The 14,205-nt window shown below is 38.0% G+C and overlaps 25 pseudogenes; all 25 read left to right on the top strand.

The window, feature by feature from the left end:
- The first annotated feature begins 85 nt into the window (after positions 1-85).
- On the top strand, positions 86-188 carry LOC149652127 (5S ribosomal RNA; annotated as a pseudogene).
- A 584-nt stretch (positions 189-772) lies between these two features.
- LOC149652126 (5S ribosomal RNA) lies at positions 773-891 on the top strand (annotated as a pseudogene).
- A 137-nt stretch (positions 892-1,028) lies between these two features.
- On the top strand, positions 1,029-1,147 carry LOC149652125 (5S ribosomal RNA; annotated as a pseudogene).
- An 821-nt stretch (positions 1,148-1,968) lies between these two features.
- On the top strand, positions 1,969-2,087 carry LOC149652124 (5S ribosomal RNA; annotated as a pseudogene).
- Positions 2,088-2,224: 137 nt separating this feature from the next.
- LOC149652123 (5S ribosomal RNA) lies at positions 2,225-2,343 on the top strand (annotated as a pseudogene).
- An 820-nt stretch (positions 2,344-3,163) lies between these two features.
- Positions 3,164-3,281, top strand: LOC149652122 (5S ribosomal RNA; annotated as a pseudogene).
- Positions 3,282-3,880: 599 nt separating this feature from the next.
- Positions 3,881-3,999, top strand: LOC149652121 (5S ribosomal RNA; annotated as a pseudogene).
- A 361-nt stretch (positions 4,000-4,360) lies between these two features.
- On the top strand, positions 4,361-4,479 carry LOC149652120 (5S ribosomal RNA; annotated as a pseudogene).
- Positions 4,480-4,616: 137 nt separating this feature from the next.
- On the top strand, positions 4,617-4,735 carry LOC149652119 (5S ribosomal RNA; annotated as a pseudogene).
- Positions 4,736-4,868: 133 nt separating this feature from the next.
- LOC149652118 (5S ribosomal RNA) lies at positions 4,869-4,971 on the top strand (annotated as a pseudogene).
- Positions 4,972-5,555: 584 nt separating this feature from the next.
- LOC149652117 (5S ribosomal RNA) lies at positions 5,556-5,674 on the top strand (annotated as a pseudogene).
- A 137-nt stretch (positions 5,675-5,811) lies between these two features.
- LOC149652116 (5S ribosomal RNA) lies at positions 5,812-5,930 on the top strand (annotated as a pseudogene).
- Positions 5,931-6,513: 583 nt separating this feature from the next.
- LOC149652115 (5S ribosomal RNA) lies at positions 6,514-6,632 on the top strand (annotated as a pseudogene).
- Positions 6,633-6,769: 137 nt separating this feature from the next.
- LOC149652114 (5S ribosomal RNA) lies at positions 6,770-6,888 on the top strand (annotated as a pseudogene).
- Positions 6,889-7,022: 134 nt separating this feature from the next.
- Positions 7,023-7,125, top strand: LOC149652113 (5S ribosomal RNA; annotated as a pseudogene).
- Positions 7,126-7,709: 584 nt separating this feature from the next.
- On the top strand, positions 7,710-7,828 carry LOC149652112 (5S ribosomal RNA; annotated as a pseudogene).
- A 137-nt stretch (positions 7,829-7,965) lies between these two features.
- LOC149652111 (5S ribosomal RNA) lies at positions 7,966-8,084 on the top strand (annotated as a pseudogene).
- Positions 8,085-8,905: 821 nt separating this feature from the next.
- On the top strand, positions 8,906-9,024 carry LOC149652110 (5S ribosomal RNA; annotated as a pseudogene).
- An 823-nt stretch (positions 9,025-9,847) lies between these two features.
- LOC149652109 (5S ribosomal RNA) lies at positions 9,848-9,966 on the top strand (annotated as a pseudogene).
- Positions 9,967-10,789: 823 nt separating this feature from the next.
- On the top strand, positions 10,790-10,908 carry LOC149652108 (5S ribosomal RNA; annotated as a pseudogene).
- A 361-nt stretch (positions 10,909-11,269) lies between these two features.
- Positions 11,270-11,388, top strand: LOC149652107 (5S ribosomal RNA; annotated as a pseudogene).
- A 137-nt stretch (positions 11,389-11,525) lies between these two features.
- Positions 11,526-11,644, top strand: LOC149652106 (5S ribosomal RNA; annotated as a pseudogene).
- A 134-nt stretch (positions 11,645-11,778) lies between these two features.
- Positions 11,779-11,881, top strand: LOC149652105 (5S ribosomal RNA; annotated as a pseudogene).
- A 584-nt stretch (positions 11,882-12,465) lies between these two features.
- LOC149652104 (5S ribosomal RNA) lies at positions 12,466-12,584 on the top strand (annotated as a pseudogene).
- Positions 12,585-12,721: 137 nt separating this feature from the next.
- On the top strand, positions 12,722-12,840 carry LOC149652103 (5S ribosomal RNA; annotated as a pseudogene).
- Positions 12,841-14,205: the final 1,365 nt, after the last annotated feature.

Genomic DNA, 14,205 nt, shown 5'->3' with positions numbered 1-14,205 from the left:
AACATGTTTTTTTGTTATTGTTTTAAAATGATGAAGGTTAATTTGTCTCACTTAATTTAAATTCGAATTATTAACTAGCACTCTCGGCAACGGCCATATCACGCTGAAAACACCGGTTCTCGTCCGATCACCGAAGTTAAGCAGCGTCGAGCGCATACAGTACTTGGGAATACAGCGTGCCGTTGGCTTTTTCACTTTTATTTCCTCTTTCAAATTCCACCAGATATGAAAAAAGCAAACATATCTTCTTTTTGTTATTGTTTTATAAAGATGAAAGTTAATTTAATTCAAATTATTAACTAGCACTCTCGGCAACGGCCATATCACGCTGAGAACACCGGTTCTCGTTCGATCGCCGACGTTAGCAGCGTCGAGCGCAGTCAGTACTTGGGAATACTGCGTGCCGTTGGCTTTTTCACTTTTGTTTCCTCTTTTAAATTCCACCCGTTATGAAAAAAGCAAACATATTTTCTTTTTGTTAATGTTTTATAAAGATGAAGGTTAATTTGTCTCACTTAATTTAATTTCGAATTTTTAACTAGCACTCTCGGCAACGGCCATATCACGTTGAGAACACCGGTTCTCGTCCGATCGCCCTGGTAGCAGCGTCGAGCGCAGTCAGTACTTGGGAATACTGCGTGCCGTTGGTTTTTTCACTTTTGTTTCCTCTTTTAAATTCCACCCGATATGAAAAAAGCAAACATATCTTCTTTTTGTTATTGTTTTATAAAGATGAAAGTTAATTAAATTAAAATTATTAACCAGCACTCTCGGCAACGGCCATATCACGCTGAATACACCGGTTCTCGTCCGATAACCGATGTTAAGCAGCGTCGAGCGCAGTCACTACTTGGGAGGGAGACCACTTTGGAACACTGCGTGCCGTTGGCTTTTTCACTTTTTTTTCCTCTAATAAATTTTAATAGATATGAAAAAAGCAAACATGTTTTCATTTTGTTATTGTTTTAAAATGATGAAGGTTAATTTGTCTCACTTAATTTAAATTCGAATTATTAACTAGCACTCTCGGTAACGACCATATCACGCTGAATACAGCGGTTCTCGTCCGATCACCGAAGTTAAGCAGCGTCGAGCGCAGTCAGTACTTGGGAGGGAGACCACTTAGGAACACTGCGTGCCGTTGGCTTTTTCACTTTTTTTTCCTCTTTTAAATTTTAATAGATATGAAAAAAGCAAACATGTTTTTTTGTTATTGTTTTAAAATGATGAAGGTTAATTTGTCTCACTTAATTTAAATTCGAATTATTAACTAGCACTCTCGGCAACGGCCATATCACGCTGAAAACACCGGTTTTCGTCCGATCACCGAAGTTAAGCAGCGTCGAGCGCATACAGTACTTGGGAATACAGCGTGCCGTTGGCTTTTTCACTTTTATTTCCTCTTTCAAATTCCACCAGATATGAAAAAAGCAAACATATCTTCTTTTTGTTATTGTTTTATAAAGATGAAAGTTAATTTAATTCAAATTATTAACTAGCACTCTCGGCAACGGCCATATCACGCTGAGAACAACGGTTCTCGTCCGATCGCCGACGTTAGCAGCGTCGAGCGCAGTCAGTACTTGGGAATACTGCGTGCCGTTGGCTTTTTCACTTTTGTTTCCTCTTTTAAATTCCACCCGTTATGAAAAAAGCAAACATATTTTCTTTTTGTTAATGTTTTATAAAGATGAAGGTTAATTTGTCTCACTTAATTTAATTTCGAATTTTTAACTAGCACTCTCGGCAACGGCCATATCACGTTGAGAACACCGGTTCTCGTCCGATCGCCCTGGTAGCAGCGTCGAGCGCAGTCAGTACTTGGGAATACTGCGTGCCGTTGGTTTTTTCACTTTTGTTTCCTCTTTTAAATTCCACCCGATATGAAAAAAGCAAACATATCTTCTTTTTGTTATTGTTTTATAAAGATGAAAGTTAATTAAATTAAAATTATTAACCAGCACTCTCGGCAACGGCCATATCACGCTGAATACACCGGTTCTCGTCCGATAACCGATGTTAAGCAGCGTCGAGCGCAGTCACTACTTGGGAGGGAGACCACTTAGGAACACTGCGTGCCGTTGGCTTTTTCACTTTTTTTTCCTCTAATAAATTTTAATAGATATGAAAAAAGCAAACATGTTTTCATTTTGTTATTGTTTTAAAATGATGAAGGTTAATTTGTCTCACTTAATTTAAATTCGAATTATTAACTAGCACTCTCGGCAACGACCATATCACGCTGAATACAGCGGTTCTCGTCCGATCACCGAAGTTAAGCAGCGTCGAGCGCAGTCAGTACTTGGGAGGGAGACCACTTAGGAACACTGCGTGCCGTTGGCTTTTTCACTTTTTTTTCCTCTTTTAAATTTTAATAGATATGAAAAAAGCAAACATGTTTTTTTGTTATTGTTTTAAAATGATGAAGGTTAATTTGTCTCACTTAATTTAAATTCGAATTATTAACTAGCACTCTCGGCAACGGCCATATCACGCTGAAAACACCGGTTTTCGTCCGATCACCGAAGTTAAGCAGCGTCGAGCGCATACAGTACTTGGGAATACAGCGTGCCGTTGGCTTTTTCACTTTTATTTCCTCTTTCAAATTCCACCAGATATGAAAAAAGCAAACATATCTTCTTTTTGTTATTGTTTTATAAAGATGAAAGTTAATTTAATTCAAATTATTAACTAGCACTCTCGGCAACGGCCATATCACGCTGAGAACACCGGTTCTCGTCCGATCGCCGACGTTAGCAGCGTCGAGCGCAGTCAGTACTTGGGAATACTGCGTGCCGTTGGCTTTTTCACTTTTGTTTCCTCTTTTAAATTCCACCCGTTATGAAAAAAGCAAACATATTTTCTTTTTGTTAATGTTTTATAAAGATGAAGGTTAATTTGTCTCACTTAATTTAAATTCGAATTTTTAACTAGCACTCTCGGCAACGGCCATATCACGTTGAGAACACCGGTTCTCGTCCGATCGCCCTGGTAGCAGCGTCGAGCGCAGTCAGTACTTGGGAATACTGCGTGCCGTTGGTTTTTCACTTTTGTTTCCTCTTTTAAATTCCACCCGAATTGAAAAAAGCACACATATCTTCTTTTTGTTATTGTTTTATAAAGATGAAAGTTAATTTAATTCAAATTATTAACTAGCACTATCGGCAACGGCCATAACACGCTGAATACACCGGTTCTCGTACGATAACCGAAGTTAAGCAGCGTCGAGCGCAGTCAGTATTTGGGGGGCGACCACTTAGGAACACTGCGTGCCGTTAGCTTTTTCACTTTTTTTTCCTCTTTTAAATTCCAATAGATATGAAAAAAGCAAACATATTTTCTTTTTGTTATTGTTTTAAAAAGATGAAGGTTAATTGGTCTCACTTAATTTAAATTCGAATTATTATCTAGCACTCTCGGCAACGGCCATATCACGCTGAGAACACCGGTTCTCGTCCGATCGCCGACGTTAGCAGCGTCGAGCGCAGTCAGTACTTGGGAATACTGCGAGCCGTTGGCTTTTTCACTTTTGTTTCCTCTTTTAAATTCCACCCGATATGAAAAAAGCAAACATATCTTCTTTTTGTTATTGTTTTAGAAAGATGAAGGTTAATTTGTCTCACTTAATTTAAATTCGAATTTTTAACTAGCACTCTCGGCAACGGCCATATCACGTTGAGAACACCGGTTCTCGTCCGATCGCCCTGGTAGCAGCGTCGAGCGCAGTCAGTACTTGGGAATACTGCGTGCCGTTGGTTTTTTCACTTTTGTTTCCTCTTTTAAATTCCACCCGATATGAAAAAAGCAAACATATCTTCTTTTTGTTATTGTTTTATAAAGATGAAAGTTAATTAAATTAAAATTATTAACCAGCACTCTCGGCAACGGCCATATCACGCTGAATACACCGGTTCTCGTCCGATAACCGATGTTAAGCAGCGTCGAGCGCAGTCACTACTTGGGAGGGAGACCACTTAGGAACACTGCGTGCCGTTGGCTTTTTCACTTTTTTTTCCTCTTTTAAATTCCAATAGATATGAAAAAAGCAAACATATTTTCTTTTTGTTATTGTTTTAAAAAGATGAAGGTTAATTTGTCTCACTTAATTTAAATTCGAATTATTATCTAGCACTCTCGGCAACGGCCATATCACGCTGAGAACAACGGTTCTCGTCCGATCGCCGACGTTAGCAGCGTCGAGCGCAGTCAGTACTTGGGAATACTGCGTGCCGTTGGCTTTTTCACTTTTGTTTCCTCTTTTAAATTCCACCCGATATGAAAAAAGCAAACATATCTTCTTTTTGTTATTGTTTTATAAAGATGAAAGTTAATTAAATTAAAATTATTAACCAGCACTCTCGGCAACGGCCATATCACGCTGAATACACCGGTTCTCGTCCGATAACCGATGTTAAGCAGCGTCGAGCGCAGTCACTACTTGGGTGGGAGACCACTTAGGAACACTGCGTGCCGTTGGCTTTTTCACTTTTTTTTCCTCTTTTAAATTTTAATAGATATGAAAAAAGCAAACATGTTTTCATTTTGTTATTGTTTTAAAATGATGAAGGTTAATTTGTCTCACTTAATTTAAATTCGAATTATTAACTGGCACTCTCGGCAACGACCATATCACGCTGAATACAGCGGTTCTCGTCCGATCACCGAAGTTAAGCAGCGTCGAGCGCAGTCAGTACTTGGGAGGGAGACCACTTAGGAACACTGCGTGCCGTTGGCTTTTTCACTTTTTTTTCCTCTTTTAAATTTTAATAGATATGAAAAAAGCAAACATGTTTTTTGTTATTGTTTTAAAATGATGAAGGTTAATTTGTCTCACTTAATTTAAATTCGAATTATTAACTAGCACTCTCGGCAACGGCCATATCACGCTGAAAACACCGGTTCTCGTCCGATCACCGAAGTTAAGCAGCGTCGAGCGCATACAGTACTTGGGAATACAGCGTGCCGTTGGCTTTTTCACTTTTATTTCCTCTTTCAAATTCCACCAGATATGAAAAAAGCAAACATATCTTCTTTTTGTTATTGTTTTATAAAGATGAAAGTTAATTTAATTCAAATTATTAACTAGCACTCTCGGCAACGGCCATATCACGCTGAGAACACCGGTTCTCGTTCGATCGCCGACGTTAGCAGCGTCGAGCGCAGTCAGTACTTGGGAATACTGCGTGCCGTTGGCTTTTTCACTTTTGTTTCCTCTTTTAAATTCCACCCGTTATGAAAAAAGCAAACATATTTTCTTTTTGTTAATGTTTTATAAAGATGAAGGTTAATTTGTCTCACTTAATTTAATTTCGAATTTTTAACTAGCACTCTCGGCAACGGCCATATCACGTTGAGAACACCGGTTCTCGTCCGATCGCCCTGGTAGCAGCGTCGAGCGCAGTCAGTACTTGGGAATACTGCGTGCCGTTGGTTTTTTCACTTTTGTTTCCTCTTTTAAATTCCACCCGATATGAAAAAAGCAAACATATCTTCTTTTTGTTATTGTTTTATAAAGATGAAAGTTAATTAAATTAAAATTATTAACCAGCACTCTCGGCAACGGCCATATCACGCTGAATACACCGGTTCTCGTCCGATAACCGATGTTAAGCAGCGTCGAGCGCAGTCACTACTTGGGAGGGAGACCACTTAGGAACACTGCGTGCCGTTGGCTTTTTCACTTTTTTTTCCTCTAATAAATTTTAATAGATATGAAAAAAGCAAACATGTTTTCATTTTGTTATTGTTTTAAAATGATGAAGGTTAATTTGTCTCACTTAATTTAAATTCGAATTATTAACTAGCACTCTCGGCAACGACCATATCACGCTGAATACAGCGGTTCTCGTCCGATCACCGAAGTTAAGCAGCGTCGAGCGCAGTCAGTACTTGGGAGGGAGACCACTTAGGAACACTGCGTGCCGTTGGCTTTTTCACTTTTTTTTCCTCTTTTAAATTTTAATAGATATGAAAAAAGCAAACATGTTTTTTTGTTATTGTTTTAAAATGATGAAGGTTAATTTGTCTCACTTAATTTAAATTCGAATTATTAACTAGCACTCTCGGCAACGGCCATATCACGCTGAAAACACCGGTTTTCGTCCGATCACCGAAGTTAAGCAGCGTCGAGCGCATACAGTACTTGGGAATACAGCGTGCCGTTGGCTTTTTCACTTTTATTTCCTCTTTCAAATTCCACCAGATATGAAAAAAGCAAACATATCTTCTTTTTGTTATTGTTTTATAAAGATGAAAGTTAATTTAATTCAAATTATTAACTAGCACTCTCGGCAACGGTCATATCACGCTGAGAACAACGGTTCTCGTCCGATCGCCGACGTTAGCAGCGTCGAGCGCAGTCAGTACTTGGGAATACTGCGTGCCGTTGGCTTTTTCACTTTTGTTTCCTCTTTTAAATTCCACCCGATATGAAAAAAGCAAACATATCTTCTTTTTGTTATTGTTTTATAAAGATGAAAGTTAATTAAATTAAAATTATTAACCAGCACTCTCGGCAACGGCCATATCACGCTGAATACACCGGTTCTCGTCCGATAACCGATGTTAAGCAGCGTCGAGCGCAGTCACTACTTGGGTGGGAGACCACTTAGGAACACTGCGTGCCGTTGGCTTTTTCACTTTTTTTTCCTCTTTTAAATTTTAATAGATATGAAAAAAGCAAACATGTTTTCATTTTGTTATTGTTTTAAAATGATGAAGGTTAATTTGTCTCACTTAATTTAAATTCGAATTATTAACTGGCACTCTCGGCAACGACCATATCACGCTGAATACAGCGGTTCTCGTCCGATCACCGAAGTTAAGCAGCGTCGAGCGCAGTCAGTACTTGGGAGGGAGACCACTTAGGAACACTGCGTGCCGTTGGCTTTTTCACTTTTTTTTCCTCTTTTAAATTTTAATAGATATGAAAAAAGCAAACATGTTTTTTTGTTATTGTTTTAAAATGATGAAGGTTAATTTGTCTCACTTAATTTAAATTCGAATTATTAACTAGCACTCTCGGCAACGGCCATATCACGCTGAAAACACCGGTTCTCGTCCGATCACCGAAGTTAAGCAGCGTCGAGCGCATACAGTACTTGGGAATACAGCGTGCCGTTGGCTTTTTCACTTTTATTTCCTCTTTCAAATTCCACCAGATATGAAAAAAGCAAACATATCTTCTTTTTGTTATTGTTTTATAAAGATGAAAGTTAATTTAATTCAAATTATTAACTAGCACTCTCGGCAACGGCCATATCACGCTGAGAACACCGGTTCTCGTTCGATCGCCGACGTTAGCAGCGTCGAGCGCAGTCAGTACTTGGGAATACTGCGTGCCGTTGGCTTTTTCACTTTTGTTTCCTCTTTTAAATTCCACCCGTTATGAAAAAAGCAAACATATTTTCTTTTTGTTAATGTTTTATAAAGATGAAGGTTAATTTGTCTCACTTAATTTAATTTCGAATTTTTAACTAGCACTCTCGGCAACGGCCATATCACGTTGAGAACACCGGTTCTCGTCCGATCGCCCTGGTAGCAGCGTCGAGCGCAGTCAGTACTTGGGAATACTGCGTGCCGTTGGTTTTTTCACTTTTGTTTCCTCTTTTAAATTCCACCCGATATGAAAAAAGCAAACATATCTTCTTTTTGTTATTGTTTTATAAAGATGAAAGTTAATTAAATTAAAATTATTAACCAGCACTCTCGGCAACGGCCATATCACGCTGAATACACCGGTTCTCGTCCGATAACCGATGTTAAGCAGCGTCGAGCGCAGTCACTACTTGGGAGGGAGACCACTTAGGAACACTGCGTGCCGTTGGCTTTTTCACTTTTTTTTCCTCTAATAAATTTTAATAGATATGAAAAAAGCAAACATGTTTTCATTTTGTTATTGTTTTAAAATGATGAAGGTTAATTTGTCTCACTTAATTTAAATTCGAATTATTAACTAGCACTCTCGGCAACGACAATATCACGCTGAATACAGCGGTTCTCGTCCGATCACCGAAGTTAAGCAGCGTCGAGCGCAGTCAGTACTTGGGAGGGAGACCACTTAGGAACACTGCGTGCCGTTGGCTTTTTCACTTTTTTTTCCTCTTTTAAATTTTAATAGATATGAAAAAAGCAAACATGTTTTTTTGTTATTGTTTTAAAATGATGAAGGTTAATTTGTCTCACTTAATTTAAATTCGAATTATTAACTAGCACTCTCGGCAACGGCCATATCACGCTGAAAACACCGGTTTTCGTCCGATCACCGAAGTTAAGCAGCGTCGAGCGCATACAGTACTTGGGAATACAGCGTGCCGTTGGCTTTTTCACTTTTATTTCCTCTTTCAAATTCCACCAGATATGAAAAAAGCAAACATATCTTCTTTTTGTTATTGTTTTATAAAGATGAAAGTTAATTTAATTCAAATTATTAACTAGCACTCTCGGCAACGGCCATATCACGCTGAGAACACCGGTTCTCGTCCGATCGCCGACGTTAGCAGCGTCGAGCGCAGTCAGTACTTGGGAATACTGCGTGCCGTTGGCTTTTTCACTTTTGTTTCCTCTTTTAAATTCCACCCGTTATGAAAAAAGCAAACATATTTTCTTTTTGTTAATGTTTTATAAAGATGAAGGTTAATTTGTCTCACTTAATTTAAATTCGAATTTTTAACTAGCACTCTCGGCAACGGCCATATCACGTTGAGAACACCGGTTCTCGTCCGATCGCCGACGTTAGCAGCGTCGAGCGCAGTCAGTACTTGGGAATACTGCGTGCCGTTGGTTTTTCACTTTTGTTTCCTCTTTTAAATTCCACCCGATTTGAAAAAAGCACACATATCTTCATTTTGTTATTGTTTTATAAAGATGAAAGTTAATTAAATTCAAATTATTAACTAGCACTCTCGGCAACGGCCATATCACGCTGAATACACCGGTTTTCGTCCGAAAACCGAAGTTTAGCAACGTCGAGCGCAGTCAATACTTGGGAGGGAGACCACTTAGGTACACTGCGTGCCGTTGGCTTTTTCACTTTTTTTCCTCTTTTAAATTAAAATAGATTTGAAAAAAGCAAACTTATTTTCTTTTTGTTATTGTTTAAAAAAGATGATGGTTAATTTGTCTCACTTAATTTAAATTCGAATTATTACCTAGCACTCTCGGCAACGGCCATATCACGCTGAAAACACCGGTTCTCGTCCGATCACCGAAGTTAAGCAGCGTCGAGCGCATACAGTACTTGGGAATACAGCGTGTTGTTGGCTTTTTCACTTTTATTTCCTCTTTCAAATTCCACCAGATATGAAAAAAGCAAACATATCTTCTTTTTGTTATTGTTTTATAAAGATGAAAGTTAATTTAATTCAAATTATTAACTAGCACTCTCGGCAACGGCCATATCACGCTGAGAACACCGGTTCTCGTCCGATCGCCGACGTTAGCAGCGTCGAGCGCAGTCAGTACTTGGGAATACTGCGTGCCGTTGGCTTTTTCACTTTTGTTTCCTCTTTTAAATTCCACCCGTTATGAAAAAAGCAAACATATTTTCTTTTTGTTAATGTTTTATAAAGATGAAGGTTAATTTGTCTCACTTAATTTAAATTCGAATTTTTAACTAGCACTCTCGGCAACGGCCATATCACGTTGAGAACACCGGTTCTCGTCCGATCGCCGACGTTAGCAGCGTCGAGCGCAGTCAGTACTTGGGAATACTGCGTGCCGTTGGTTTTTCACTTTTGTTTCCTCTTTTAAATTCCACCCGATTTGAAAAAAGCACACATATCTTCATTTTGTTATTGTTTTATAAAGATGAAAGTTAATTAAATTCAAATTATTAACTAGCACTCTCGGCAACGGCCATATCACGCTGAATACACCGGTTTTCGTCCGAAAACCGAAGTTTAGCAGCGTCGAGCGCAGTCAATACTTGGGAGGGAGACCACTTAGGTACACTGCGTGCCGTTGGCTTTTTCACTTTTTTTCCTCTTTTAAATTAAAATAGATTTGAAAAAAGCAAACTTATTTTCTTTTTGTTATTGTTTAAAAAAGATGATGGTTAATTTGTCTCACTTAATTTAAATTCGAATTATTACCTAGCACTCTCGGCAACGGCCATATCACGCTGAAAACACCGGTTCTCGTCCGATCACCGAAGTTAAGCAGCGTCGAGCGCATACAGTACTTGGGAATACAGCGTGTTGTTGGCTTTTTCACTTTTATTTCCTCTTTCAAATTCCACCAGATATGAAAAAAGCAAACATATCTTCTTTTTGTTATTGTTTTATAAAGATGAAAGTTAATTTAATTCAAATTATTAACTAGCACTCTCGGCAACGGCCATATCACGCTGAGAACACCGGTTCTCGTCCGATCGCCGACGTTAGCAGCGTCGAGCGCAGTCAGTACTTGGGAATACTGCGTGCCGTTGGCTTTTTCACTTTTGTTTCCTCTTTTAAATTCCACCCGTTATGAAAAAAGCAAACATATTTTCTTTTTGTTAATGTTTTATAAAGATGAAGGTTAATTTGTCTCACTTAATTTAAATTCGAATTTTTAACTAGCACTCTCGGCAACGGCCATATCACGTTGAGAACACCGGTTCTCGTCCGATCGCCCTGGTAGCAGCGTCGAGCGCAGTCAGTACTTGGGAATACTGCGTGCCGTTGGTTTTTTCACTTTTGTTTCCTCTTTTAAATTCCACCCGATATGAAAAAAGCAAACATATCTTCTTTTTGTTATTGTTTTATAAAGATGAAAGTTAATTAAATTAAAATTATTAACCAGCACTCTCGGCAACGGCCATATCACGCTGAATACACCGGTTCTCGTCCGATAACCGATGTTAAGCAGCGTCGAGCGCAGTCACTACTTGGGAGGGAGACCACTTAGGAACACTGCGTGCCGTTGGCTTTTTCACTTTTTTTTCCTCTTTTAAATTCCAATAGATATGAAAAAAGCAAACATATTTTCTTTTTGTTATTGTTTTAAAAAGATGAAGGTTAATTTGTCTCACTTAATTTAAATTCGAATCATTATCTAGCACTCTCGGCAACGGCCATATCACGCTGAGAACAACGGTTCTCGTCCGATCGCCGACGTTAGCAGCGTCGAGCGCAGTCAGTACTTGGGAATACTGCGTGCCGTTGGCTTTTTCACTTTTGTTTCCTCTTTTAAATTCCACCCGATATGAAAAAAGCAAACATATCTTCTTTTTGTTATTGTTTTATAAAGATGAAAGTTAATTAAATTAAAATTATTAACCAGCACTCTCGGCAACGGCCATATCACGCTGAATACACCGGTTCTCGTCCGATAACCGATGTTAAGCAGCGTCGAGCGCAGTCACTACTTGGGTGGGAGACCACTTAGGAACACTGCGTGCCGTTGGCTTTTTCACTTTTTTTTCCTCTTTTAAATTTTAATAGATATGAAAAAAGCAAACATGTTTTCATTTTGTTATTGTTTTAAAATGATGAAGGTTAATTTGTCTCACTTAATTTAAATTCGAATTATTAACTGGCACTCTCGGCAACGACAATATCACGCTGAATACAGCGGTTCTCGTCCGATCACCGAAGTTAAGCAGCGTCGAGCGCAGTCAGTACTTGGGAGGGAGACCACTTAGGAACACTGCGTGCCGTTGGCTTTTTCACTTTTTTTTCCTCTTTTAAATTTTAATAGATATGAAAAAAACAAACATGTTTTTTTGTTATTGTTTTAAAATGATGAAGGTTAATTTGTCTCACTTAATTTAAATTCGAATTATTAACTAGCACTCTCGGCAACGGCCATATCACGCTGAAAACACCGGTTCTCGTCCGATCACCGAAGTTAAGCAGCGTCGAGCGCATACAGTACTTGGGAATACAGCGTGCCGTTGGCTTTTTCACTTTTATTTCCTCTTTCAAATTCCACCAGATATGAAAAAAGCAAACATATCTTCTTTTTGTTATTGTTTTATAAAGATGAAAGTTAATTTAATTCAAATTATTAACTAGCACTCTCGGCAACGGCCATATCACGCTGAGAACACCGGTTCTCGTTCGATCGCCGACGTTAGCAGCGTCGAGCGCAGTCAGTACTTGGGAATACTGCGTGCCGTTGGCTTTTTCACTTTTGTTTCCTCTTTTAAATTCCACCCGTTATGAAAAAAGCAAACATATTTTCTTTTTGTTAATGTTTTATAAAGATGAAGGTTAATTTGTCTCACTTAATTTAATTTCGAATTTTTAACTAGCACTCTCGGCAACGGCCATATCACGTTGAGAACACCGGTTCTCGTCCGATCGCCCTGGTAGCAGCGTCGAGCGCAGTCAGTACTTGGGAATACTGCGTGCCGTTGGTTTTTTCACTTTTGTTTCCTCTTTTAAATTCCACCCGATATGAAAAAAGCAAACATATCTTCTTTTTGTTATTGTTTTATAAAGATGAAAGTTAATTAAATTAAAATTATTAACCAGCACTCTCGGCAACGGCCATATCACGCTGAATACACCGGTTCTCGTCCGATAACCGATGTTAAGCAGCGTCGAGCGCAGTCACTACTTGGGAGGGAGACCACTTAGGAACACTGCGTGCCGTTGGCTTTTTCACTTTTTTTTCCTCTAATAAATTTTAATAGATATGAAAAAAGCAAACATGTTTTCATTTTGTTATTGTTTTAAAATGATGAAGGTTAATTTGTCTCACTTAATTTAAATTCGAATTATTAACTAGCACTCTCGGCAACGACCATATCACGCTGAATACACCGGTTTTCGTCCGAAAACCGAAGTTTAGCAGCGTCGAGCGCAGTCAATACTTGGGAGGGAGACCACTTAGGTACACTGCGTGCCGTTGGCTTTTTCACTTTTTTTCCTCTTTTAAATTAAAATAGATTTGAAAAAAGCAAACTTATTTTCTTTTTGTTATTGTTTAAAAAAGATGACGGTTAATTTGTCTCACTTAATTTAAATTCGAATTATTACCTAGCACTCTCGGCAACGGCCATATCACGCTGAATACACCGGTTCTCGTCCGATAACCGAAGTTAAGCAGCGTCGAGCGCATACAGTACTTGGGAATACTGCGTGCCGTCGGCTTTTTCACTTTTGTTTCCTCTTTCAAATTCCACCAAATATGAAAAAAGCAAACATATCTTCTTTTTGTTATTGTTTTATAAAGATGAAAGTTAATTTAATTCAAATTATTAACTAGCACTCTCGAGAAACGGCCATAACACGCTGAATACACCGGTTCTCGTCCGATAACCGAAGTTAAGAAGCCGCGAGCGCAGTCAGTACTTGGGAGGGAGACCACTTTGAGTATTTCTTCACTATTTTCAAATATGATCACTGAAACCATTATTTTTATACTTTTTGCTTTAATTCAAGCAAATGTAACGATATTCAATCAAAAAACTGTTAAAATTAAATTTTTCAATAAGAAATCTTTGTCACGGATTTTGTATCTTGAAGAAGAAAAACATGCGATTTTTTCGGTACTTTTTTGAATACATTTTTTTCTGGAGAAATTTTTGACCGAATTCAGCTTAATTCCCAATAAATCACTCATTAAAAGTGATTTCATCTCGATTGAACAATAAATAAAAACGTACCTCGATTTTTATTAACATTTTCAAAATCGACGTTTCACGGCCAAAGAAGCATATTTTGAGTATTTCTTCACTATTTTCAAATATAACCACTGAAACCATTATTTTTATACTTTTTGCTTTAATTCAAGCAAATGTAACGATATTCATTCAAAAAACTGTTAAAATTAAATTTTTCAATAAGAAATCGTTGTCACGGATTTTGTATCTTGAAGAAGAAAAACATGCGATTTTTTCGGTACTTTTTTGAATGCATTTTTTTCTGGAGAAATTTTTGACCGAATTCAGCTTAATTCCCTATAAAACACTCATTAAAAGTGATTTCATCTCGATTGAACAATAAATAAAAACGTACCTCGATTTTTAATAACATTTTCAAAATCGACGTTTCACGGCCAAAGAAGCATATTTTGAGTATTTCTTCACTATTTTCAAATATAACCACTGAAACCATTATTTTTATACTTTTTGCTTTAATTCAAGCAAATGTAACGATATTCATTCAAAAAACTGTTAAAATTCAATTTTTCAATAAGAAATCGTTGTCACGGATTTTGTATCTTGAAGAAGAAAAACAAGCGATTTTTTCGGTACACTTTTGAATGCATTTTTTT

The sequence above is a fragment of the Phalangium opilio genome, unplaced genomic scaffold, assembly GCF_054372755.1.
Source record: "Phalangium opilio isolate 3A_F unplaced genomic scaffold, DU_Popi_V2 ptg000082l_1, whole genome shotgun sequence".
Lineage (NCBI taxonomy): Eukaryota > Metazoa > Arthropoda > Arachnida > Opiliones > Phalangiidae > Phalangium > Phalangium opilio.
Note: the sequence above shows the minus strand (reverse complement) of the source record. Positions and strands in the feature narration are given on the sequence as shown.